This window comes from Poeciliopsis prolifica, unplaced genomic scaffold (genome assembly GCF_027474105.1).
Source record: "Poeciliopsis prolifica strain line A6 unplaced genomic scaffold, Auburn_PproV2 SCAFFOLD022, whole genome shotgun sequence".
Classification (NCBI taxonomy): Eukaryota; Metazoa; Chordata; class Actinopteri; order Cyprinodontiformes; family Poeciliidae; genus Poeciliopsis; species Poeciliopsis prolifica.
In genome coordinates this window covers 5,294,461-5,320,955 of record NW_026562397.1, presented here as the reverse complement: position 1 = coordinate 5,320,955, position 26,495 = coordinate 5,294,461, and the positions used below count along the sequence as shown (strand labels likewise).

The 26,495-nt window shown below is 42.9% G+C and overlaps 1 protein-coding gene across 3 annotated transcripts in view; it reads right to left on the bottom strand.

Annotated features, from left to right (window-relative positions):
• cadm1b (cell adhesion molecule 1b) overlaps positions 1–26,495 on the bottom strand; it is a 225,001-nt gene that overhangs the window by 64,361 nt on the left and 134,145 nt on the right. The gene's annotated exons all lie outside the window — the stretch shown is intronic.

Sequence of the window (26,495 nt, the reverse complement as noted above, 5' to 3'; positions counted from 1 at the left end):
AGAGTGAGCCGGGGACCGTGTTTCATCTCGGTATAATGAGCCACTTTCCCTGCTTTCTTCCAGAAATATAAACACAATGAACCTAAGGACTGATTCTTCTTTTTTGGGTTGTTTGTTTTTGTTATTTATTTCATTTTATTTTCTTTCCAACCCCCCCTTTCCCCACCCTGCCTCCACTCATGTCCCTGATTGGGATTCCCAGCCACCCCTACGGTGGAGCAGCCACAGCCTGCAGACTCTCCCCTGGGGACCCGGCAGCGCATCCTGGAGAGAAGGGCACCCATTCGGAACGGTGCCCACCCAAACTGGCATCTCGCAGGGCATGGAAGACTGCCGTGTTCCTGGGTCCCTGCAGCATAGCTCAGGGCTCTGCACCCTCGGGAGCAGCTCCATCATTCATCGCCTGCCATTCATGAAGAGCCCCCTACCGTCCCCTGCGAACCACCCACGCACGTCCAAATCCTTATATTTCACACGTGATGCTTTATTACATTGACACTTCACACGAGATGTTAGCGGTTCCTGACTTAAGACTGTGAGCAATGGGAAGACGAGCTTAATGCGCGCTAGTATGTTGAAGCGGCTCCTCGTCTCACTTGTCACTGCAGGTATAATAAGGGTGTAAGGTATGACACGTGTCCTTGTTACGTCCTTTTGTGGGTTTTTTCGGTGTGTCAACAAAGTCCCTCTGGACTGAGGAAACTGACAAATCCCACACAAAGGAAAAGAAATTCAAAACATCGCCCCTGTGTCTGCTGCAATACCTCAGCGGATGAAGTATTGCCTTTCGTCAAGGTTCAAGTTTGGGTAAAAACTTTACTCCTATTAGGTGATACAATGCAGGGCAGAAGTATTCGTAACCCTTGTTTCTTTGTGTATTGCATATATTAAAAGCCTCAAATATAAAAGCCTGCATATTTTATTATAAATCCACCTGGTGTAATTTAAAGTAGAGCCAAACAGGACACATGGTTCTCAACATTTCATAGATGAAATACTGAGAAGTGCTGAAAAGTGAGTTTGGATCCAAGCCCTTTGAGTTTAATCCTTTTTGCTGCATTTACAGATATGCCTTTTGGGGGACGTCTATGTTAGCTTTGCCTTCTAACAACTGATCCATGCAAATATAGCTCAAACTCAGTAGCAAAGGATCAAAAGTTGACATGAATTTAGTTTTAACAGTTGGATTTATGTCTGGTCATTTTCACAATTTAAAGCATGCTGATCAAAAGCGGTCCGTTTCCGGCTTGTAGGGGAACGTGAACCCCAGAACCTTCTTCCACACTGATGTAGCCCAACATGTCATGCGAGAAACTTTAAATAGGACTTCTAATGACTTTGCTTTTGACATGAAGGTTATATTTATGGTCTGCATGACTAATAGTCGTATTGTCCAAAGTAGTTCTTCCACCTGATGGTAGTAGTGGATCTCTTCCACTGTTACCATGTTTTGGTGAATCACCTTGAAAATGACAACTGGTACTGGTCTGTATGTGTATCCCGCTTTATCTAGTCAAGAGGACCGCAATCGCTTTACACCACGCTGTCATGCACACGCTGATAGTGGTAAGATACAGGAGGCAGGAGTGAAGGGGCCAATGGACCCTCTAACCTACATGTCTTGGTAGGTATGCGGTTCTTCCATATGCTCAATTTATGGATTACGAATTTGAAGAATATTCTGAGCTGTTTAAAGCTTTGAATGTTGTTTGAACAAAACTTGTTTTGGGGGGTCTGTGGTGGCGCAGGGGTTAACCGGAGCCCTTCAACGTGGCTGTCGCAGGTTTGATTCCCAGCCTGATGGCCTTTGTCGCATGTCCACCCTCTTCTTTTATTACCCACTTTCCTATCAATTCTCTCTCAAATGGATGATAAAATAAAACCTTTAAAAAAAAAACACTTGTTTTTAATTTTCCCACAACTGTATCTGTGACCTGTCTGTGTTGGTCTTATTTGGTCTCTATCAAACCACATAGACCTTCACTGAAGCATTGATACTGATATTTGCGTAAAACACAAATTCTGTAATAGATTCCACTGAATTCTATTTGGAGAAATCAGTTTGGAGTCTGTGCACAGATAGGAACTAAAGATTTCTATTTGTGAACAAACATTCACACCTAGCAATCCTCTTCCTTTCTCTTCACACTTTTCTGCACTACCTGGTGCTGATCTATCACATTAAATCATTGGGCTTTGCGGTTAAAGCATTGTAACTCAACATAATGAGGCCTATGGGTGATCTAGGAAAAAGACACAGAGTGGATGACAGTCAAACTCGAGCCTGTCCCAGTCTCACCAGGCCTCGGGACAGCCCATAATGAGGCTTTTGAGCCGCTTTAATTGCCAGGTAATTATAATGTTGTAGCAACATTATGTAAATGACTCATTATCATCTTGTACGTGTGGTCTCTCTGCCCTCGTTTTATGCTACTCTGTCAGAAGTGTAACCCAGAAAAATGCATCACCCGGATACTGGGACACCTCATTGTTTAATCTTGTCAACGGAGACCTATGTCTAAACACAGGAGCTGGAGATGGAGTGGGGGACTCCATCTCTAACCCCTCGGTGATCCACTTCCTGCCAGTGGCCTCAAAGGGGGCTATTAATAGCGCTGGTAATGGTGGCGGTCGTGTTGGCCCCCTTCCCCCTTCGCTCCTCTGTACCTGCAGCACATTAGGTAGACGTTATGAGGTGCCAGCTCGCCTGTGATTAGATGTCATGGCTGTCGCTCTGCTTAGCCAATACTGATAGACAGATTTCCAGAGGAATGCGTGTGTGACGGCATTCGAGCGAGGGAGCGAGCGAGCCCGCTGCTCCAATCCGTCAATCACGCCGGATGAAAGCAGGCGCGGCCAAGCCCTCCTCCAAATGATGACCGTCCTTGTCTCCTCACCTCCTCTCCCTTCTATCCAAACGTTGCCCCAGTGCTCATCATCCGCCCCGCTCTGCACAATGAGCTCGCCGCGGCGGCAAAGCAGCACTCCCGACAGCAGTTGTGTCGCATTTACCTGCTGGAGCCTGGCTCGATGCGGGCGTTTTGAAAAGGCCGGATTTTTGGCATTTGAGCGTCTCCGTTAAACCTGTAGCCATGCCAATGGATCCATAACAATGTGCGGTATTTTTGAGCTGCTGAGGCATGCTAAGATCTCAGGAGAGGAGATGTCGGTGGGGTAAGAGTGGCACATTGCCTCCCTCTTTCTCTTGTCTCTCTCCCTTCATGACTGCTGCTCAGTAGAAGCAGTGGGGTAACACTAATGAGGCAACATTTCTTCACAGTGCTGGAGTGATGCCTTTGAATTAAAGTTCCCTCTTTCAGGTAAAACATTCCCTCGCTTATTTATGCTCATGAACTGCAGCTCGTTGCATGTCATCCTGGTGTGCGATGGCGCTGCACAAGAGGACGGATGTTGGATTGCTGGAGCTCTGTGTTGCTTCCCCTGTTGAGAACACCCACATCGGTTACCTTCAAAACCGTGTTTGCGCACGTGGTTGGAGGAACGCAGTCTTGCTGCGGGTATCCCACTGTGTTTTCATTTAATTAGAAGGGATCAGAGGTGGGCTTTAAACTTTTTTTTTTCCCCCTCTTCAATCAGATCGAGGCGTGAGCTCCCGCAGTGTGGACCTAATAAACACGGGCGACTTCAGAGGTCAGCTTGGTTTCACAAAGGAAGCTGATCAAACCATAGCAGAACGACCCAACAAGAAAAAAAAAAAAAAGAAGGAGGAGGAAAATAGTTTTCGGCACGTCAAGTAACTCCTTTTCGGTGCTAATCACTTTAAAGTTTACATAAAAAATTGACACTTTTTTTTTTCAAACAGACAGTGCAAACACTCCTATCTTGAACACGTTGATTAGAAGCAGCAAGAAGTAGAAGTCTTTGAGTTTGGACTAACCAAAAATGAATAAAATGACACTAAATTACTATCTCATGCAATTAGGAGTAAAAATCAGGCATTTAGCAAACCACAGCTTCAACAAAGATAAACATATTTCCATGTAAAAACAGAAAATGACTTTTGATCTTAACTCTGTCATTTGAAACAACCCTGAATAAAAATCTCTTCATGTTGATTTTGCTTTGATTGTAAAGATCAGATGACCTCTCTCCAGCTCTGTGTGACTTACATCAGGTGACTTCAAAACAAAATTAACTTCATATTAGCAACTTATTGATTCTGCACTTTTCAACACTTTAAAAACGTAACATTTTCTTCAAACTAAAGCCTACTGCTACATTCATTCAAGGTGTTCGACGTCGCCACTCATTCTCTTTCTACACTCCACCTCAATCTGAGTCATTTATCTTTCTTGGAACATGCATACTGTTTGGAACTGGTGGCGAAGGCTTTAACGTTTTATTTAATGCGCGAGTTTCGTGTCAAATTTGGACAGTTCGATTGCATCGATTAACAGAAGTTGGCGAACCAACGTTGGTTTTAGAGTTGGTCTCTGGAGTTCTTCAAAATGACCCACCTTCCTGTTTGCTTCATTTAAAAATTCAACCAAACCCCCCTTAAGCTGTTTTACGACCAGGTTGAAAAAAACACCGTTACCATCAACTAACTGTAAATTTCATTTATGTAAAGAGTGATCCTTTAAGCCATGATCACCAGGTTGGGAGGACGCTATTGTTTCTGTATTTTAAGGAAAGTGACAACTCAACAGTATGAACAAATATAAAAAATTAAATTATTTCTTTTTAATTAAAAATTAAAAAGAAATAACTGGTAAGACAATGTAGGAGTTTTAATAAAGTAGACAGATTCGCTTTTATTTTGGAAATATTAATTTCAGTCATAAAGGACTTCACCCAGCCTCAGAAAAATTCAGTGAATACAACTTTGGACAAATAAAAATCGATGACAAATTAAACCACTTCCAAGAGAAGAAGAGGGGGAATACCGAGGGATTTATTTTCACTGCTTCACTTAAGAATTAAGAAAAAGCTGCCAAGTCCAGCTAATCAAATCCAGTTGATTAACTGAGAATCACCTCTGTAAAAACAGGAGCACTGATAATTTCCTGGCCTGGAGCTATAAAGTGTGTGTGTGTGTGTGTGTGTGTGTGTGTGTGTGTGTGTTTGCCCCAACGCTACGAAGGAAGAACATCAGGAACCATCTTCAAAAAGAAGTTGTTGCTGCCAGTCATTCTGGAGATGGTGAAAAATTGAGTTTGAAATATCCACCATATGTACATCATTAACTTAAACAGTTCTTTCTCTCGAGTTCATCGACGTGTGCTTCTCGCTGCTTTTATTGATCAAAGCATGACCTCGCAGAAAAAAATGAAAAACCAGCCATCCTAACATCTGAAGCCCATGCAGCGCAGATAATTTATCCCCTGCACAACTCTCTTTAAGTCCTTATCAGTGTTATTCAGAGTTAATCATAAATATTGTGCCTCCAGGAAGCTTTAGCACAGCTTCATATGTCCATGTTTTGGCAGAATTACATACCGTGACAGCATACGCAGCATATGTTTGCCTTCTCGACTCTCGAGTGGGTGCTAGCTTCCTGAACTTACATGTCTTTTCAGTCTGGCTTTTTGCTGATTTACGGCTGCTCTGATTCATTTTGTAAACCATTGTATGTTCTCATTTTCAAGCAATCAAATCGAATTTGTTTAGATGTCATAAAGTTTTCAGAGTGATCAGGCGTGTCAGTAATGTGGACATCAATAGCAGGAACAAACGAGAGTTTCTCTGCAAGTGTCTGCAGACGATTTCTTTTTGCATAATTTCAAAAACATTTAGTCTTTATGGCAACATACTAGGACACTAATGCAACAGGCTTTCGTCCTTTATGTCATATAAAAACCAGAATGCTACCAATGTCCTCTGAATAATATACGCTGCAGGGAATTTTAGCTATTCTGAGACCTTTGAAGCTTTCATGGTAATCGCCAAACAAAAAATAAAAGTAGAGTTCCTGGCTTTTAAGTGGAGCTCAGAGCGAGGTCACATGCGAAGCACCCAGCGGCCTCTTTGCCAACGATTGGATGAGGAACCATATAACACGGACCCATCTGGAGGTGGAAGTGAAGCATCTGATCTGACCAGCCACCGTAAACCCAAAGACCACCGAACTAGCAGCATTGGCTGAACCCAACTCTGGTTCGTTTGCCTAGGAAGTCGGATTCATTGAGGGAGGCCTGTTCACAGTTCAGTATTTGCAGATTAAGGTATCTATTTATTTTAAATTATTTGTAAAAATCAACCTAATCGTACATTTTTCCATAGAGCACATCCAAATTATTGCCTAGATGCAATGCTTTTTGACATGCTACTGACTGGAGTTTCCAAAGTGGACAAGGCCTCAAGCACCATCCATTTTTCTTGGCATTGATCCCCAGAACTCACAAGAACGGAGTTGTTGAAGTTATGTAGTTATGGACTTGGAAGTTCAGTTTCGCGGTAGTGCCAGAATGGTTTCCACTTTGCATATCATTTTATATATACCTGGTGTTAGATCTGATACAATAGGGAGGCATGTGTAATTTTTGGACAAGGCCTCAAGCATTCATAGATTGTGGTCCATGAATATTTGTTTAAATATACAAGCTGAGTATCAAACTAATTTCTCAAACAGTGGCAATGATTTGCTGTCCTCCAATGGCATCCACAGCCACCAGTTAGGTCCAATAAAACCGTAGAACATTATGAGCCTGGCGGGCCTGGCCTGGCTTTGCTTGCCACCCCACCAGGCTAAGAGTTGTTTGTTTATTTTAAATAGTTGTTTTATTTCATTTTGCCCAACAGTAATGGTGATAGTAAAGACCAACTAAGCTAGATTTACAGTTGGTGCAATGATGGCGGACAGCCTTGGCGTCCTGACCACCGAGGTGTTATGGGGGAAACCCTGGGGTGTGATGCACTGGGATATTCACTTTGTGGGTGTGCAGCCCACGAATCTTTGGGAAATTTTTTACACATTCCCTAGTGTTTTTGGTAAATGTGGATAAGAGACACAAAGGAATATTCCCAACATTATCCTGAATGGCATTTTTGAAGGGCAAAAGGGTGAAACCCATTACCACGAAAGATATACTGAAGAATGTTAATCGTGGTACTACTCTCTTATCTGCCTTTGTGGTACCTACTGCAGATAAGATAATAACTGATTACAATCTTTTTAACTGAATTTCACTTGAAAATCCCAGAAGTCTCCCGTTTACGATACAGGAAGTTAAGAAGGTTCAATGAGCTGTTGCTATCGGCGCGCACGTGCCGCTATATCCAGGCTAAACAGGCAACAAGAGATCCAAACACACGCTCACCTGCGAACACAAGTGGGAATACTCAGATTAACTCTCCCCAGAGTCAATCAGGACATAATAATCAGGTAGGCTTACAGGAGACGCAAAGCATGTTTCTGCTCGATAAACTGGAACAAAAAGGAGATTTTACATACATCCCCTCAGAGGTGGGTAATTGCTTCCTGTTAATGTGATGCGCTTTGTCCGATGTCTGGCTTGAATGAGTGTGAAAGCCAGAGGGACATGTGCAGCCGAAGAGAGCCTTCATGTTGGGAGATTAAGGGGGAAATCCTTGAAAAATGCCAGGAGTTAAAAAAAGGTGGATATATTGAAATTGTTTTGGCGTCCCAGTTCCTTTTAGATTGATTTTGGAAACGATAGAGAGGTAGGATCATAAGTGTGCCATTTGCTGTCTAGAGTTGATAAAACAACAACAAAAAAAAACCCAGTTATTAACAACCTTTAGTGACATCAGTGCCACTGCTTAGGTTGCATTCATCTCTTCCAGTTGTGTGGAGAAAAAAGGGAACGCTCTCGCACATTTCCGACAACTCACGATGCCAAGCTGCTGCTTTGCACGCTCTCACATGATAGGTGCCAAGCTCCACCTGATACTCAAAGTAAAACCTTTTTTTTTTTTTTTAAAGAGCTGTCAGTGCTTGGGATTCGGCTTGGCACATTTATCACAAGGTAAACGTGATGAAACAACACCCCTCCCCAACAGGCAAAACGTCTCAATCCAACGTAAAACGAGGCAGGAAGAACGTTAACGCGACACGCAATTAAGTGGCGCTGATTGTGACGAATGAAGCGACTTTAAAGGTCTATAAATCAGCAAGCAGCTGTTTTGTGTTTTTTTTTTTTTTTTTTGATAGGAGGTAAACAGAGTTTTCCTTTCTTCGTCGCAGGCTCAATAATCCACTCTGTTATGTTAACAAGACAGGCTGAGTGAGCGCGGACTAAAGTGCAGCGGCAGCAGCGCAGAGATTCCCGCTTAAATCCGAGGCAAAGCTTAACCTCTGGCGAAGTGACACATCACGCCTCATTCAGACGATCTATTTCAGGTGACTCTGCAACTTTCTCATGTCTCTCCCCCCTCAGAGGCAGAAGCCGACGTGAAATCCCCACAAAATACTCTTCTTCTTCTTTTTTTTTTCTTATTTATTTATTTGTGGCGGGTTTTTCTTCTTTTTCTCCCCTCCCTCCCGACTCGGCCTCGGTTGTTGAAAGGAGGTTTAGGAGGGAGAGCTGGGGAGAAACCGATGCTGCGATTCAAGCGGGATCAAAACGATCACACAGTGTTTGGCATCAAAGACCCGCGATGAATTCTTGAGGGGAAGAGTCCCTGCTATTCTGGTGAAAAACTGCGATGCCTCGGCTATGGCGTGGGTCTCCTGCGTGGGGATTTCACAATACTCTCGAGGGGTTCTTGTGCGATTTTATTTTTATTTTTATTTTTTTTTGCACGTCTGCTAACATTTCTGCTCACAGCAGCTTCCCGAGCAAAAAGTATTCATACTCCTTAAACTTTCTATATTTGTCACATTATGACCAGGAAAGTTAACATATTTTTATGGGGATTTTGTGAGGGGGACAAACACCAGGGACTGAATAATTCTCAAATTGAAGGAGAGAAAACTGGATGGTTTTCTTTTTACAAATGAATCATTTAAGTGTTTGCAAGCATTTGTACCTTGCTATGATACCCCAACATAAAAATCAAATGCATCCAGTTGCATTTAGACTTTTCCTCAAATATGGAGGATGCAGATTGTGTGACTAAATGTCAGTGTGAATTCAGCGGTTCTGTGTTGGAAATAAAATGAAATAAATCAGCATTATGAAGACAAAAGAACACGTGGAAAGATGAGAAGTTTGGTGAAGAGTTTGGTTGTAAAACAGCACACGTTTATGTCAACAATGGAAGAAAACCTTTTGGCGATTCCAAAAGATTTTAGACTGGGACACAATAAAATGGCATATATTTATTGTTTGAATGGGGTAGTCAATAGCTTAGCAAACAAACGTCCCCTTGTTCAATGTTCTGCGTCATACACAGCGTATGGACCCTCAGATGGAGGCGTTGACTCTGATAAAGTTTTAAATTTCACCGCCTTGCTAACGTCTGGCCATGATTTATGTATAGCGTGTCGACTTGACGCTATGAAGCTTGCCGGAAATTGCCTGCACTGTAAACAACCGTCCTCCATTGCGACCAGAGAGATCCTAAGCCAAATGAGACGCCTTTGTTCATTTCCTCTGCTGCCATTACCAAACTACAGCCACGGTAGATTAAAATTCCAAAACGGCACAGAAAATTACGTTCAAAGTTTGAAAATCCAGCTCAATGGGAGAAATCCCAGACCGAGCAGTAAAGGGAGATGAGAACTGAGAAGAATAAGATCTAAAAATAAGCTCTAGTGGATGTGGGTTATGTGCGCCTGGAAAGATTCCACCGTATTTGTCTTGATAAACTTTTGTTTATTGCCTTATCTTTGTTAAGATAATCAAGGGCCACAACTGAGCAGAATTGGGAGGCAATAGCCAGGCTGATAGAAAATCTGTGGCCACGACTGATATTTTATATCCAGATGCTTTTCATCTGTTCTTACTAACATTAAACCTTTGGTGTAAAGAAGAAAGCGCAAACATTTCAGTCTCCGGACATGCGAAGCTGGAAGAGACAGAAAAAACGAATGGCTTTGTACCAGTAATCGCAACAAAATTTGGTTCTACAAAATATCGACTCAGTGGGGCTGAATACAAAGGGTGTGATTACGAGCGGCTTTGTGTTGGTCAATCGCATAAAATCCCAATAATACGCTTTCAAGTTTCACGGTTGTGACGCTACAAAATGTGAAAGCGTCCATTTGGCACAATATCTGCTCCGTCACTGGGCGCAGAAATGCATGAGCATCCCTTTCACTGAGAGTTTGTGTGTGTGTGTGTGGGTGTGGGTGTGTGTGTGTGTATTTGTGGTTGTGTGGGGGTAATTAGGACATTAGAAGAAGCCTTTGACAGACTTGTCATCTCTGCAGCCTCCCCCAGTAGAGAGTAGGTGGTCGGGGGGATAAGTGGGGGTCCGGCAGGGTCAAGAGACAGCTGCTGCACCGCCGCTCACTGTCTGGAAGCTCTCAGAGAATATTAAACCGCAGCAGCGTCGGCCAACTTCCTCTCTCTCTCTCTCTCCCTCCATGGTTTATGGAACATACAAAGCCTTTCCACGGAGAGGTGGCGGCTAATTTATGCCAGTGTTATAAAAGTGCTATTGTTTTGTGTGTGTGTGAGTGTGTGTGTTTTCTCCCCCTAACCTGAAACACGAGAACATAAACAGAGACTGCAAAGCGAATGCTGAAATAAAAGCTGATGGCAATTGAGGTTATTTTGTAATTCGGTGGATTTACAGCATAATGACTGTTGTTCTCGTTTTACACGTTTTTTTTTTCTTTTTTCTTCCTCTTCATGATGATGAGGATGATGATGATAAATCTGTGTGATCATACACCTCCCGCGTGTTTGTCTCCAACGGAGAGAAACTCTATTATCACAATATGAGACGTATTAAGTGCATCCCCCAAGGCTGATGACCTTGGTAATGACATGCCATTAATTGTGCGGATGGATTATTATCTTCGGCAACAACAACGCGGCTCCCTTCCAGACCCGACTCTCCCCAAAAACACCTGGGCCCGCTCTTCCGGGCCGCCTGCGCTCATACGTCCATAATCACCTCTATCAGCCCAAAACGTTAACTGCATCCTGGGACGCTAAGCACATCTATTTGTTTGCAGTTGTAATGTCTCCTCGCGCGCCTCAATCAGGCACCTGTCAGACACACACCTGCTACCTCCGACGCCGGGAGAGGAGGCAGAGGGAGGAAAGAAGGGGGCCTTTTGTTTCTCGCGCAGAGTTTATAATCAGCCGCGTTGTTTGCAATCTTCCTCCGCCATTTTTCAATTTCCCATTTCCCTTTTCTCAGTCAAATCACTGCTATCAATCAGGTGCATGTTTGAGAAAGAGAGAGAGAGGGGGGAAGGGTGGTAGGGGGGTATTTCCTTGATGGAACCATCTCCAGCCCCAGGCCTCATTAGTCAGACTGCAGGAGGAAATCGGAGTGTGTGTGCGTGGAAGTGAGTGTGTGTGATAAAAATGAATTCTGGAAGAGTGCTTCTGTCAATATGAGGCCATTTAGCATTTCCTATTCCATCCAAATGATGCACGGCGGACATTATGCTCTCTATTTGAGTTCTTCTAAATGGACACTCAGAGGCGAGTAAGTTCTATTATATATTTTGCTCTTTTTTTCTTTTTTTTTTTTTTTTACCCCTTTCTCTTTCTCCCTCCTCTCCGCTCACCGATGGCTCCGAAATTTTCCACCAAAACAATTTCTGAGCAGCCGCGCCAACTTCTCCTCTGTCGCGGGCGGCAGTGGGATCGTCTCTAGAATAAGAAAAATAAAAAAAAGGGAAGGGAAGGCACTGACGTGGAGGGCGATACGAATCAAACCCCAACAGCTGCATAGGCACAAGCTGTATTGATTATGCTGACAGGGGGGGAGCTCCAAGTGCATCGACATGCTTGAAGAAGAGAGTCAACCGAGTCGCTTTGACGGCGCCGAGCACATCATCAAAGGAGACGTGGCCCGAAATCCTGTTGCTGCCTCCAATAAAGAGCAGCTGGCAAAGTCAACTTTTATGGCAACTTGGAATGTTTTTAATGACGACAATTCATAGACAACTTGATGTGAAGGCTTTAAGTCAACAACGCAATAAGTTAGCAAGTTAACGGACAGCCATTTGCAGAAAATTAAAATTAAAAAAAGCTGCAGCCATTTACGCAACGACACCGAAACGTACGCGCTTCTTAAAATCAAACTTCTCTTTGCTATGTTATAGGTTTTGTGGAACCGTATGTAAATGATAGAAAAGCGGTAGGACAAAAACTAAACTGTTAGCAGAGCAAGATGTTAGCTAGAAGCTGTTTTTTTTTTTTTTTCAAATCAAACCACAGCCACACCAGTAGGATAAAGCTGTGCTTCATACAGAAATGATAAAATACTGTTAGATTTATATAGCCAAGGACTTAAGTTTGTGAGTTTTCTGTGAAAGCCTCCACTGCTACGGATGATATGACATTATTGTATGTCTATATTAGCACATGTGAGTTATCAACTAAAATAACAATAATGTATTCAAAAACATAGTATTATACATTTTCCAGGAATATAGTACCATTTTATTGCAGAATCAAGTATCTATCTTACCTTCAGTTGTTATGTAATTGCTGTATGTATCAAACATAACTCAAAAAAGAAATTGGACTTTCAATTTCCTACATGAAATTGGGTCTCTGTCTCTTTAAGAAGCTCCTGCTCATCACAACATGGCTCCTCTGATGACCCTTTTGCAAATCCAAGCCAACTTTGTAGACAATACTCCTCGTTATGCCATTTATGCCACTTACAACCGTTCTTAGGATCAGTCCCAGCAGGTGTTTGCTAATGGGGAATGAGGAGGAGCTTTGTAGAAATGGTGGTTGCTGTAGGAGGTCCAAGGGTCCCTCAAACATGTATGAAAATACATCAAAGCAACACTTTAACATTGTAACATGATGCAAAGCTCAAAAAAGTTTATTTTACATGATACCTGTGAGATCATGTCCCTGTTTAACAACCACAAAGGGCTCATTTCAGACCATATCCTGACCAAAATTACTACAAGCAGCACAGTACACGAATCTGAATCGACCTGCTCAATCCTTCCCTGTTTTGTGGCTCATACAAACATGAGAACAGCATTAACAGCTTCCTAATTGCTCCTGGTCCGTCTCCAGAAATAATCCAGTATCCTGGCTGCAGTTCTCGTAGCTTTCTGGCTGGGCCATATTCAACCTCCAATTGACAACCTAAGGGAAGTGTTTGGCTGCCTCTGCTTCCCTTGCACTGGCAATTTTCTGTTTAGCTAGATGTTAAAAATGTTATTCTCTCCACAATTGAGAGAGGAATTTAAGACTCTTGATACAAGAACTGGGAAACAAACCCAAACGAGCTAACATGAGCAGTCCAGATTTTCGCCAACTTGGCAATATGTTCAACGTTTGTTTCTGAGCCTATTGATTGGGCGGTTGGGGGATTTGTTTGAAGTGGCCAGACAAAATGGCAACTATAGTAAATCCACAATGGCAGGGTAATATACGGCTTCACCGCTTTCATTTATTCACAGTTTGACATTTCCTTCCTTCCACAGAGTGTGCTCTAACCGTGTGCCAATGGCCACATCAGTTAGACCGGGCCTCGCATGAATATTTAACATTAGAGCCCCGACTCGTCGCTCACCGAAAATGAATTATTTTTAGCGGGCTTTGCGGAGGCACCGTGAAAAACTCTTACTCCGGTGATGAATCGCCAGAGAGTTTATGTTGCATTAAGCAGGCAAAACAAATGGCTATCAATCATTTGAAGCCTTCCTCCGCGGTCGCCAGCCACGCATCTCTGCATTAAAAAAAATAATAAAAATGTTTTCCCAGAGATTCGGTGGCTGTTCAAGCTGCCGGCATTGGGAGTGTAAAATAAAAGGAGTCAGCATGGAGTTCGCCGTTTTCGTCGTCACTTTCGGTCATTAACGGCGCTCGAGTATTCAGAGAAGAGGCAGAGTCATGCCACGGCCAAAACGAACACAAAGCTTTTTGCCACTTTGTGCCACTTTGTGCCGCCTTTACCCGAACATTTCTGTTTCCAGGAGCCTGTTGTGCCGGAGCGCTTGCAGCAGCTCTTGTCTGCATCGATTGCTTTGTGGAGGCAACACACCAAGCTGATCATTCAGTCTGGCACATATTGTGAACAAGGATGCATTTCACAGGCCGCGAGCTTGTCTGCAGAAGGCATTAGCGGTATCAGCTGTGATAATAAACCATTTCGAGGCAGCGGAGGAGCGCTGGGGTCAAGCATAAAACTAGGAGCAATTAATCTTGGGCAGACTCGCGTGCATCTTGAGAGATTGGTTTTGTTCACAGGACTTCCCAACCTGCAAAGCGTGGCCTCAGATCAAATATATCTATAAATATATATATCTATGTTTGTGAACAAACAACACGTTCGTCTAGCACCTCTCTGGAGACATTTTCCTCTGGTGGAGGCCATCTTGCTTCCAGCCCAAGATTAGCTGCAGATGGCAACATTTACTCATTGGTTGATGTCAGTCAGTAAGAATCGACATTTAGAGCGTCAGTCAAAAAATGTGTCATGTGGAGGAAAAATAAAACGTATACAAGTCGCACCCGACGAGCCAAACCGTGAACGACAGCGCCCCTTATTGTCCAGAAAATATGTTCGTTCAACCCATGAGAGGAGCACTTTAAAAGCGCTGCACTTGCATCAGACTGAATAAACTTCCGTGGGCTGGAAGCGAGTCGACTAAAAAAACCGGAGACGATCAAAACGAGTCATTAAGATCGCCGATTTTCATAAACATAGCTTTAAACACGGTCTGCCACTGAATCTCTCAGCATCTACCTAAAAATAACAGCTTCTGTCACCAGCAGCTAAAGGTAGAGGCTGGTGTTGATCTGATGTTGACATATCTCTTTCCACCTCGCCGAGGATTGGTTGGAGGTCGCTCTCATTTTACTACAACTCCAAGATAGCGACTATCTTAAGATAAACCAGCATTTCTCTCTCTCTCTCTGTTTTTTTTTGGGGGAGGGTTTATCTGTACCGTCAACTGCACACTCTTGTCAGAATGTGAAGTTTAATTACACAAGTGCCTGATTAAATGTTTAATCAGAATCAAGTCAAGTATGATTCAGCGATTGTGTGACCTATTTTTAACCTCGACATTGTGGAAATACTGTTTTCCACAGCAGCTGCATTCCCTCTCTTCCAAGATAACACACACACACAAAGAAAACCTGCATTTTTGTCGTTGTTTCCATGGTAAAACCTTTAAGTGAAGGTTTCAGGCAAATGTTGTGAGTGAACCATCAATTGGAATATCTGATCTGAAATTATGCCGACATCAAGAAAGGTCTTAATGAGTCCTGGCACACCGCTGCCAAGACTGCAGGAGGAAAAAGACGCGGATGCTTCAAATGAAAATGGAAGAAAACGGGCAAAATTAAGAGCACTAAAATCCAACCTACGGCGTGCCATAAGGAGCAGTTCTTATGGGTGATTAAATCAGTTCTTCATGCTTGCCTTACCTGCTCTGAGTTGTATTTGATTGGATAAGCAATTATCCTTACATTGGTTAAATGCTGGGTAATTTAGCTCGCATAGCAATCACACAACCCTCTACCCTGCCAATCAAAGGCTAGGAAAAAAAAATACATGTCTGGAATCATGGAATAACTCAAATACAGAGGCGTGTCTGAACAGATTTGAGAAATAGCAAAAGATCATTTTAGTGATAAAAAAAAAAAGTGAAGATCACGTATAGAGTCGTTGGACATAAAGGGACGTACTCCAAGGTTTCTTTCTGTTGATTTGGTGATTACAGGTCATGAAAAAGCAAACTGAAGTTTCGTCAAACATCTTAATTTGACGTTAAACTAAAACGGAAAATAACTTAAACCTAGAAATCTTTTTCACGGCTACGTCGTGTCGGGTCTTTACAGCCAGACAAAAATAAGAGCTGATTGCTGATGAAGCCAGTTGCTCACTTTGTGCTGTGGCTTTGCAGACAAATAACGTTGCTCTGATTCAGATCCTTTGTCCTCTCACCCGATTTTCTGTCGCTAAGCTTGAGTACAGCCGTCCGTGAACAACCAGCTTGCCAGTTCCCTGTTGTGGCTCCACTTTGGTTTACGGCCAGTGACTATCTGGTGAAGAGCCGTCGAGTCTGCAGTCCTCTAAATGATTGCGCAAGGCCACAGCAGACACGTAATTAAAGATCTAAATTTGATGGTGTTACGTTCAGCCTAATATTTACAGACCCGTTTCAAAATGTTCTTCTGAATTACATGGCAAAACATATTTTATTTAATGCTTAAAAAAGCAAAACCAATCTATTTTATGTAGACATTACAACTGCTGCAAACAGTAGTCTTGCAGTTTGGACTGGTTTTGGTATAACAAGGACTGTGATCTTTTAAACCTTTGGATATGAAGAAAGTCATATAAAAAAATATTAATATTAAAACTTAGCAAATGGAAATTTTGGCCACTCAAAACTGACTTGAAATGGAAAAAGGTTAATCATAATCACTGTCACAATAAAAAAATTAAAAAAGATTGCCTGTATACTTTATTCAGATATCTGGTTTAAACTGTATAACTGTGTTTTTAATGAATCAGTCGGCTATAGGTGTCTCTGTTTATTGGGGGGGTTTTGGACTGAATTACTTACATAAACATGACAATATAAAAAAAAAAAATTTCCACATATATATCTGTATGCACAACCTGGAGATGGTGACGCTCTCAGATTACATGACAGTTTCATTAAAGCAGATTACCGCGACCCTGAAGTTTTAATCTCCCAGATAAAGAGGGTCTTTATTTTCTTTTTCTTTTTTTTTTTTTACATCTATCCTTGAGGATGCATTTCATGTCTCAGGAACATCCACCCTGAGATGAGATTTTTTTCTTTTTTTACCCTTCAAATACAATCTGAATCGCTTCAACTGGTTAAACAGAAAGTGGCATGCTGAACGGAGCGGAGCGTGAGCCTGTCCACGCGGCCGCCGGGCGACTGTGGACACAAGATGGAGGGTGAGATATGTGTGAGTGGCCTGGCATCTGACTCCACGAGATAGTCCTGCTTACTTGGGGAGGAGGAGGAGGAGGTGGTGATGGAGGTGGCTTTGCTTGTGTCTCCCCCCCCTTCAGGTCAATATTTCATGGACGTGCGATACAGCTCAGATGACGGTGCGAGATGACAGAGCGTCGACGAGGAGGCGGCAGAGAGTTCATCCATTTGTTAAATGGGAGGGAGGCTGGCAGGAGCGGGAAGGAGGGAGAGCTACAGTACGCCTGAGAAATGTGTTAGTGGATGTTAATGTGAAAAGTCCCCAGATTGACTGAAGCTTGTGCTCATATGTGCATGCAAGACACAAGATCAGTTTTTCTACAACCTGAGCCCATTAAAGTCTGAGGAAGTGGCAGTACAGATGCATCTCTCTCTCTCTCTGTCTCTCTCTCTCTTGTTCTCTCTCTCTCTCTCTCTCTGTGAGCCCCAACATGAAACACAGGAAACAGCCTCTTTGATCATTACCTACCTGTCAGTCTGCCCTCCACAGGGACCGCCTGTTACGACTGATGATGTGCCGCACTGACAGGCCAGAAACACACATGCAAACTTAAACACATCAAGAAAGAGAAACCAGGGGGAAAAAAGAAATAATAATAAAAATTGCCACCGCTATGAGTCTGACTCGTGTTTCGCTTTAAGACTCGTCCCTAAGGATGTATAACCATGACGACCGGTAAAGTCGAGGGAGGAGGGAAAAAAAAAAAAAGCCGGTTTATCATTTTATATTTGGATACCAATTAGCCTCGGCGACGGTGAGGCCCGCCCGCGTTCACATTCGACGTACCTTCCCACGTGGTCGCAGGCGTTTGTTCGCCGAATGCGGAAGCGCGCGCCAACGGAAGCGGGACATCGGGAAGCGAGCGGGAAGGGGAAAGGGACTTGTCCGACTTCATTTATTCGGCTCTCTCCGGCGGACGTCTTCCCCGACCCGCTGTGAATGTTGGCCGACTAATAGGAAGACATGACAGAAACATATAGACTGCGAGCTTCCTGAGTGAACGGCAACGCTCAAGCGGGCGTACCGCAGTCAGTAAACACATCCATCTCACTTTGTTCCTGCAGCAGCTGTTATGTAAAAAAAAATAAAATAAAAAGAAGAAGAAGAAGCTTCTTTGCCTTTGTATGACACTACAAAGTAAATTTCCCTTATCCCTTTCAAATCTTTACAAACAGTTAAATGTATGATTTTCTTGCTTTAGCTAAAACTGATTACAAAATGATGCACAGACTTAAAAATTCATCACGGTATATGGTACGGTGACAAAAACAACAAAGTATTTTTAAATTCAACAAAGGCTGAAATGATCTATCAGATTTATCAGGATGACTCGATTATTAAAATAATGGTCAATCAATTTAGCGGTCTATTAATCGCTAACTGGACTAAAGAAAAGCCATTTGGTGTAAGAGCAGCACAGTCAGAGCAGTAAATACGGCAGAACTGTTGAAAAACGCAAACATTTTGTATTGAAGATTTATTATCCAATTATCAATCAGCTAATAGAAATAGCCCTCCATTTATTCTAAGCCAAGCACACAACACTCAAGTGGAAATTAGTGTATTTGAGAGAAATGCCAAAGGGAAGTTGTTTTTTTATTGCATAACCAACAACCTGGTACTGCTGCTGCGCAAACCACCAAGAAGACAACAGGAAGTGGGAGGAGGATGACGGAGCGTCTTGTTTTTTGATGACTTATCACGAGAACAAACGTGTTCGCCCGCGACCTTAGTTCTGTTTCTTACTCAAGGGAAACACCACAGTCGCACACTGAAACACACAGAGACGATTCAGTTCAGTAACAACATGAAAACATGACAACTGTCTTGCTAAACTTGTGCTTTTCAAAGCGGATGATCCTTCCTGATGTATTTAAAATAAATAAATAAATAAAAATAGATTTACAAAGACTAATGCGTGCGTTTACATTTACATTACGCAATCCACAAATCGGCATCGCCACGGTCAGCAACAGATAAGAGCTTGTTTTAAGTCGATAGCTGCATAATATTCACAAGTTCTGGTTCCACGTGTGACACGTCCCTGGGGAAACCTGCTCAGCCCTCTGTGCATTGATTGGCTGACAACACGCAGGTGGTAGCGGGGAGGAGGTTCGCTGCCTAAATAGTGACAATGGAGTATTTATCTGTACTCAGTGTGTTACTGTGTGAAGCGACTGAGAGACAAGGAAAGGGAGATAAAAAGGAGCCGCACAGAAATTTGACAATGCACACTTTTGTCGCTGGAACACAAGGAACGGGTGTGCCGACTCCGACGGCTGGAATCACGGCGCTCGACAAATTTAATGAGACGTCGAAACATTTCCTCCTTCGTCAAAGAAAGAGAGGGGAAAAAAAAGAAAAAGTTAGAGAAATGAAGTGCAGGTCTTCAGCAGGAATATCCAGCCTCTCCATTAGTGCTGATAACACATTATCAGTGTTGTGACTCTCCATCTTTTCTCACTGCTGCTGTTTCTTCGCAGAATTCTCCAGAAAAAAAAAAGAAATAAAACCCCTCAGGCTGCTTGAGATTTTCATTTTCACATTCATTTTCTCAGTACCAATTGAAAATTGATACTGCGAGCCACTAACACTGTGAAGTATGGAGCTTGAACTGTGTCGCAGCTACACACTTTAATGCACTTTCCCGGGATTTTATGCGCTACGTCAACACGATGTGGTGTCCAGTGGCAAAGTGGAAGGATTTTTTGCAAATAAATTTATTTTTAAAATTTGGAACAAGACAAGAGGAGCAGCGGGTGACCCAGTATTGAATTCCAATATTAATACTGCTGTTGCAGCCAATAACAGATGTTTACTGCTATTGTATATCCATTTTGACAACCACACCACCAGCACTCCATCTCTGCTTCAGCTAACCTTCCCACAATCCTTTGCTGCATCAATTTCACTGTCACATGACCAAGCTCCTCTGCCCCCGCACCCTTCCAGAAACAAATGGCACCAAGGTGGAAATAAATATCGCTTCTTAATATCGGCTCAGTTTTATTTACTTATTTTGATACCGATACGTTGAAAACATTTCAAAAATGACAAATATCGACTCATGTGAGTTCCGATGTATTGTGTAAATAATGAAATGAAACATGCATAAGAAGATGTCCTGATTATGCAAGACCAACGGTACTTTTTTGGGGTCCACATTCAAAACGCTGCAGTAGAAGTCTTTAGATCACTTCTAACAGGTTCAACTTTAAAACGTTTACATTCCACCAAAATGTTTCGTTTCAGTTTGGAAGTGGTACAAGCGGCATCGTTTTCAAAACTGTTACCGTTTGAAATGCCTATCAAAAGAGCTGGAGATGGGACTGCCTAGTGTGTGTCAGAATGGTCCAGTCAAAGGAGCTGGTTTGGGTAGAAGAACGTGCACAGCTGGTCGGGAAGCCGCCTGCTGCAGAAATGCTGAGTACATGTGCATGTCAAACAGATTTCCATCTGTAGAAACAGAGGAACCAAGCAGCCTTCTCCTTCCACATCAAAAGTTACATTTTATTTTTAGGTGGCCTTCCAAAGAATGTGAGGTGAAATATATGAAAACGTTTAAGCGATTTTCATGTTTTTGCAAAAACGAGCCTCTTCTCTATTTCCTGAATACATTCCTGTAACCGTGGTTTTTTATTTATTTATTATTATTATTTTAAAGAAGGATAACATTAAATGAGAAAATAAAGCATACAGAGGAAATGTTAAATGCCATTTGAAACACGTGTATGTGTTTTAATTTTTTTTTTCCTCTAAATGAAACTAAAGTTAGGATCAATGCAAAAACAAAAAATCTCACCAAGTATTTTTGGTCTAATTTCTCTGAACACTTGAAATAAGACAAAACTAACTCGAGCAACAGATATGAGCTTGTTTTAAGTTCATAAATTCCTACTATTGGTGAAAAAGTATTGATCCCATTGGTGGATTATTTCACTTATGAGAAAAAATCTCTTGGTGTAAGTGAAATAATCCACCAGTGGAACCAGAACTTGTGAATATTATGCAGCTATCGACTTAAAACAAGCTCTTATCTGCTGCTGACTTGAGTTAATTTTGTCTTATTTCAAGAGTTCTGAGATATCAGCACAAGAAACCAGGCAGAAATGACCTAGTAAGATTTTGTGTTTTTGCAGCGATGGGAGCGTCTGGGAATGATTTTCTACCTCAAAGGCAGCTGATCGGTTTAAGAGCCAGGGGGGCGGACGGGGCCGGCGTACGCCGCAAAGGTTGCGGTTCTGATTAATTAGAAGGTCTCCAATCAGAGGAAAAGTCCAGTCCCTTGCACGAGTCCATCCTTTAATCCGCCATCTAAGCCTTTGACTATCTGCCTTCGCTGGATAAAGGACATCTAGATTTCTCCATCGATGATGAATGCTGGTGTTGAACGTGAAGCTTGAGCTAGAAATAAATCCAAATGCAGGATCATTAGGGAGGCGGAGGCTCTGCTTGAAATATTACACCCGATGCTGGGTTTTCTGCTTTGTTACCCCCTCGACTTCTCTCCTTGGACATAGTCGAGTTTTTAATCAAATATTTTGTTTGTGCGAGCAAGACAAACAGAGAATAAAAAAAAAACTCAACTGTACTTTGCTGTAATTGAGTGGAAACAGGGGAGGCATTTCAAAGTCAGAGATCAGATAAAACTTTCATAACCGGCTCATTTAAAGCCGCGCTTACTGCTGGCGGTAAGGCCAGCTCCATACGGAGTCCAGACGTGTCGACTGACTTTTTTTTTTTTTTCTTTCTCCTTTTGCGTCAAAGTATGCCATGGGGCTCACAAAGGGGAAGCTGCTTAAAAATGCTGTCAGTGTTGTTTTCCTCCAACGGTTCGCCGCAGTCGGTCAGTGTTTTTTAAAGGGGAATCTTCCGAGACTTCGCTCTATAAGCTTGTTAAGAGGAACATCAGCACCTTCATGATCAATCCGGCAGATTCTGGAGCCCTCATAATCTCCCCTGCCGTGTGCCACCCCCCCTGCTGCTCTTCCCCTCTAAATGACGTGTCACTGCCGCTTTTTGGGGTCCGTAGGGTAAAAGTCGGGTCTTAATGGACGTCCGCACCGGATGCAGGTGCAGAAAAACAAATGCACGGCAAACCGATTTCAATGTCTGCTCTCCTTCCAGGGGGTGAGGCTGACCCTATTCTGGGAGGTTTCCGCCGCCATCCATCGCTGCGGTCACATTCGGTTGCCGCAATTTACGCACTTTGAGATGTAATAGCTTTCTGTCTCGGAAACGGCCAAGACACCCCCGTAACTACTTTTAGGTATTGCAGTGCGGCACAATCGCCTCCGATAGCAATGGAAGGCGTCGTGGTGTCAATTTGAGGCTAACGTTTGAACCTCGTCCTGATTGGAGCGAGTCCATCGGTTCGGAACGTAGGCCGAGGGGAAGGACGCGTAGGACAAAAGCAAACATTTGGCAACGGCGCCGTGCGGCTTCCAGCAGGGGCGTCGATGCGTTCCAACGTAATGTCATCTGTGTCATCAGAGGAACAGATCTCGCAGCACAACATCAAAGACTCCTCACCAAATAAACATACCAGAGGCCAACAGGCTGACAGACTGTGCAACAGGATCTTGATGCATCCGTGCAGCTTCAGCAGCGCCGCAGCATCTCTGCAGCATCTCCCCTTTAAGGCAGCAGATATGGTCGGTGCCGGTTTTGATCACCTCGGGTTTGTGAAAAGATGCACGTTCTCTTAAAAAGTTCATCCCTGCAGTTGAATCAAAACTCAGCTGCTTTTTTTGAGGGCGGGGGGGAAAGTGTGGGGAAGTTCATTACTCAAATGCAAACAGTTTGCATTTGAGATGTCAATGTTTTCAGGAAAGGGGACAGACATGAATTGGCACAACAGTTTCACATCTAATTCTAATCCTCGCCTAACCATGAGACTGCGAATGCATAAGGATGAACACGAGAGTTTCCGGTTAAATTTGGACAACTTTTTGTCCCCAAAGGAAAGGTGCTTTAGGACATCTCGATCATTTTGTTCTGGTAAAATGTTTAAAAACTTTACAATAAGCTTCCATTTTTAATACGCAGTTTCATTTTTAAAGGGGCAGCGCTGTTTGTTTTCAAGGCACATATTGTCACTTTACATAAGTTACTTTTGTTACCTACAGCTGTTATAAATACGAGGAATGAAAGGACTTGACTTTGTAATTTAGCACCTTAAAATTGGGCCTCTTTCTGAAACTCATCACAACATCACTCCTCTATTAAACTTTTGACAATGTTCTTTTTCTTCTTTTTTTTTTTTTACCAGCGATGACCTGAGAAGCAGCTCGTTTAATGATCTCAGCAGAGGCTCAGCACCGTCAGGTGTTTGCTAATAGCTGCTGGCTAGTCTGAAGGAGCTGAGTGGGGGAGATGTGGAGGAGCGGCGCTTGGAAACTACAAGGAGGAGATTCGATGTGCAACGGCGAAGGTCTGCTTTGATGCCTGAAAGAATCAAATCAACAATATCATTATAACGTCATAAAAAGCTCAAAGTAGTCAATTTTGTTTTGATAACGCTACTGCTTTAATGCAAAAGGAACCTCGAAGGTTTCCACAAAAATCCTAACAACGTATCAGCTAGCTGGTACGTTTTTGACACTTCGACCGTCCGGTTCTGGTAAAATACTGAAAATCTTCAGAATAAACTCATGAAGCCGTTTTTCACGGGTTCATCACAGTGTCTCATTAGCACTGCACAACATTCTGCTTCCCTTAGGCCATAAAGACGCGGTGACACAGAAAACCATTTATTTTAGCAACTGGCCACAAGGTTGAATGAGGATTCTGTTTTTGTTTGTTTGTTTGTTTTTTTTTATCTTTCCACCGGGCACACAAGGCTGATAATGGAGGTGAAAACTCTCCCGAGCTCGCTGAGAGAGAAACACAGCTAAGATGGCATCTTGGGGACGTGGGGGAGGGGGAGGTGGGGTTGGGGTTGGATCACCAGCAACAATCAGACACTATCTACCCGCCAGCATGTTGTTTGTTTGGGAAGGATGTCAGGAAAATGCTGCTTGCTCTCACACCAAAGGAAACACGTGGCGTTCTCATGAGCAGGACACAACCACAACAACGTGGTACTGACGAGGCAAAGATCGAGCGTTTCAACAATAAATACTCACTTCCATTGGTGAAATAGCTTGCGAATCATCATCATTACACCCCAACCTTGTGGTCATGAGTTGCTTTCTGCACTAGCAAGTTTTGTAGGAAAATCAAAGACAAACAACTGAAAACATGTTTGTTTGTTTTTTTCTTGTTTTTCACGCAGAATAAACTTTTTGTGTGGTTCAACGCAGAACCACGCAGAACACAAAGCATATCTTCCTTCGCCGTCTCAGAGCCCAGACCTACGTCTTACCGAACACCACCAGGTGCGGTCCAAGGACCCTGAACCTTTTGGAGAGATTGTGCCAAGATAAAGGGTCAGAGATCTCTCTCTGGCATTTCGTCTAATACTGGAGAGGACTAAACTCTGTGATTGGCAGAAGGCGGGTTATGCATGAGTAGGTAAGTAAAGGTTAGAGTACATTTCCCAGATAAAAATCCTGAAGTGTTCATCAGGGAAAGCATGAGCACCGAAACGCAATTAAAAAGTATAAAAATATAAAAGAAAACTGAAGCACTATTATTTAAAACGATGATGAAAAGTAATAACTTAAGAGTTGAGCCACAGGTGATTTGATTAAACAGAGTCTACTTTTAAAATTGTATTTGTTTTTCTCCACTCGATAGATTAAAGTTGGATTTTTCTAAATTTCTTCATGTGAAAATATGAAACAGTAAAAGATCAAATTACATTTATTTTACACATCACAAAAGGGATGGCAAAAATGTTTTAGTGCCAATGTTTTCTTATTCTTTTTGAAAACAAAGTCAGGCCTGGCCGATCATAAAAAAAAAAAAAAAATTGCAGGTGATATATCAACTCATATCATGCAAGATGAAGAACGGACCTGCTTCCAGGAGCTGCGTTTCCGTTACAAGACTTCGTCCTTTTTCTGTCGAAAGAATCGCAATCACTGTGTTTCCATTATATAAGAAACGCAACTAAAATCACAGGTGAATAAGATTGTGCACACAACAACTTATTAACAAACAAGCCACGCCTTCATCCTTCAACTACTTCCTGTTGTTTTCGTCTCTGCGGTTTGAGGCAGCGGCAACGTCCGGTTACAAGTCATGTGACTCGTGATGCTTTGAAAAAACTGTTTCCATTCCAGTTTTGCAAAATAAAGCAATTTTGATACGGCCAAAGAAAAACCTCCTCCCCCAAAGTTTTCATTGAAAAGCCAGAGATTTTGTCAAACTGCTCTACTACACGGTCAATGGAAAGGCAGCTTTGGTCTCTGTAAGGCTTCGGTTTGGATTGTGTTTCGTGGCTTTCGTATCCCGCTTCCCTAAACACCTGGTTTCAACCCTTCGGTTGTCTTCTCCCTCGGCATGCAGTCGCCTCGTTGTCCTGCATTCACATCCTCGTTTCTGCCTGAGAGAAGACCGCAGTGGTCTTCTTGTAACTCTCATTTTCACCTTCTGATGAGCTTCAATGCAAACGGGGAACGTCTAGTCGGGGTGTTCGGCGCTTATCAATCGTACCTAAATAGAAACGCCACAAACGACGGCAACCCCGACACACGAGTCGAGATAACAGCAGTTATTACCTCTGCCAGATATAGTAATATTACCATTTAGACGCAGTGTTGCACAGTGATCTTTGCCGGGGGGAGGCAATAAAGAGAAGAGGGTCATAGCATAAATAGTCCACTAATCCATGACACAACACTGACACCTCAGAAGATTAGAGATGCCTCTCATTCTAAATCAGTTTTCTCTCTGCGTGCTCGGCCCCATTACTTGCTTTGTGGGGTACTGCCCTCAGGGCTGCGCTACCCACACAATGGTAGATGCCAAGCGGCAGAGGAAGAACACACGCAAGCACTCTTGTGAGCACCTTCAATCACACAGCCATGCCGAGCGAGATAAAGATGAATCGAAAGGGATGATTGACGAGGAAAATTCTAGGAAGTCTTTAAAGGAGGGGAAGAAGAAAGGTTCAGGCGAGCTTGTAGAGCCGTCACAGCGGTGAGAACTTCTCATGAGTAACTGTTGAGGAGTTTCCTTTCTTTCAAATGGAAATGCAAACTTTTAAACCGCGGGTTCGACTGCGGCGCTAAGACAGCAGCAGGCACACTTGGAACTTTTAATGGCCAGACACTTGAGAATACCTGCGAAAGCGAAGGCGCGGTGGTGGGGAAGGAGGCGAGTGTGTGCACAGGGCATTGTTTGCCTTGGGCAGACAAAAGACAGCCACCGGAACGCCGGGATAAATATCCTGGTTTTGTCGCTTCTCTGTGCCGCTGTTTAGCATCCGGAAAAAGAAAAAAACACGACAATCTGTAGAAGCAATCTGCATGTTCATCCGGTCATTACCACAGTTTGGTGTGAGCCAGCTTTCCCTTGCAAATATATATATATTTTTTTTATCAT